Source organism: Crocuta crocuta, unplaced genomic scaffold (genome assembly GCF_008692635.1).
Source record: "Crocuta crocuta isolate KB4526 unplaced genomic scaffold, BGI_CrCroc_1.0 scaffold653, whole genome shotgun sequence".
Classification (NCBI taxonomy): Eukaryota; Metazoa; Chordata; class Mammalia; order Carnivora; family Hyaenidae; genus Crocuta; species Crocuta crocuta.
The window spans coordinates 276019-277684 of record NW_027527134.1 but is presented as its reverse complement, the minus strand read 5'-3'; positions in this window follow the sequence as shown (position 1 = coordinate 277684).

The window sequence follows — 1666 nt, the reverse complement described above, 5'->3', positions numbered from 1 at the left end:
CACCAGAGAGCATGACGGTGTGTCTGGGTGGCAGCGGAGACGGAGACGGCCTCAGAAAGGTCCTCCAACGTTGTGCCGGACACGGGTGGCCCTGTGCACGCGTGGACAGCGGGGCGTGGGTGGCGCGTGCCCTGACGAAGGCCATCGGTGAGCTGGAGAGGGTGGGGTCAGGCACAGCCCGGGAGAAGGCGCAGCAGCTGGGGCCCCGAGGGCCAGGCGGGTAAGAGTGTGTGCCCTTAGCTGCGGGCCCTGCTTTGCAACACTGCGTTGTCTCCTCCCGCCTGCCCCCTGCGGCATTTGGGCGTGGCTTCCTCGGGGGTCTGCTGGGCGGGACAAGCGCAGACTGGCACCTCTTGGCCACACACGGGCCGCTCAGGTGCTGAGGAGGAGGGGGGGTCTCCCCAGGGACATCCGGGGTCTCAGTGGGATGGGACTGGAGGAGGCACCCTCCGCAGTGAGGGAGGCCCGCGGGGCCAGCGGCCGAGCCCAGCGAGGGGGGCGGGGCATATTTATGGAAACATATGTACGTTACCTGGGAGGTTAGGACCTTGAGAGGGGTTAGCACCCAGGGTGGAGGCTGGTACCCAGTGGGAGGTTTAATACCCAGGTGGGAGGTCAGTACCCAGGTGGGAGGGAGGGTCCTAGGGCTGGGCTCTCACGAGTCCTGCTGATGGATGTGGCCCTGGGGCTGGCAGGATGGACGGGAGGCGGGGAGACGGCCCAGGTCATAGAGGTAGGAGTGCTGCCTCGCTACGACCGGATTTGGGAGGTGAAGGAGAGTGTCAGGGAGATATTTTTAAAAATGTTTTCTTTAAATTAACTTTTTTATTTAAATTAAATACTTATTAAATTAAACATTGAATAAACTATTTTTAATAATTATTTTTTAAAGTAATCTCTACACCCAATGTGGGGCTCGAACTCACAACCCCAAGATCAAGAGGCACATGTTCCCTGAGGAGATGCTTTTCTAAGAAAGGAACACTGAGGAAACGGAAGGAAGCAGGTGGGCGGAAGTGGCTGCTGCCCTGGGGCCCTGGAGCCACAGGGACAGGCGGTGCTGCCGGCCGACTTGCCTGGGGTCAGTCGGTTAGTCCTTCAGAGAGCGTCCGAGGGTTCCCTGGGCTGGAGGTCGGGGGACACGAGTGCTGGGAGCGGCCGGGTTTGGGCAGACGAGCCCGATCGAGGCGGTGCCCCTGCCCCCCTGGGGTCCCGCACCCTCCACGGCCCCACAGCCTTGAACGTCCCACGGCACATGACGCAGGGCGTGGCCCCATCCCGAGGCCGCCATTCCTCTCCACTCACACTGTGCCCTGCCGGCTTCTCCTTGACGACACAGCTTCCGCCTCCCCTCCAGACTCAGGTGATGTTCCTTCAGCTCTCACCTTCGACTTAGCCCAGCCCGAGCAGGGCTTTCTACGCGTTTCCTTCCAGGCAGAGTGGCACTTCTCTGACCCTTCTGTGGTCCAGGGTCTCCTGTGGGATCACGGCCGTATTTCCTACTGAGCCTAAATGGAACCCTAGGCCCCTCACCCAGAGCCCCAGCGAGCCATTCCCAGCGCATCGGAGAAGTCTGCAGCCTGAGCCACGTTGCCGCCCCTGTGCCTGCCAAGCTCAGCTTCAAAGATCCCCACTGTGCGCCCTGCCCCCCCCCCCCCCCCCCACA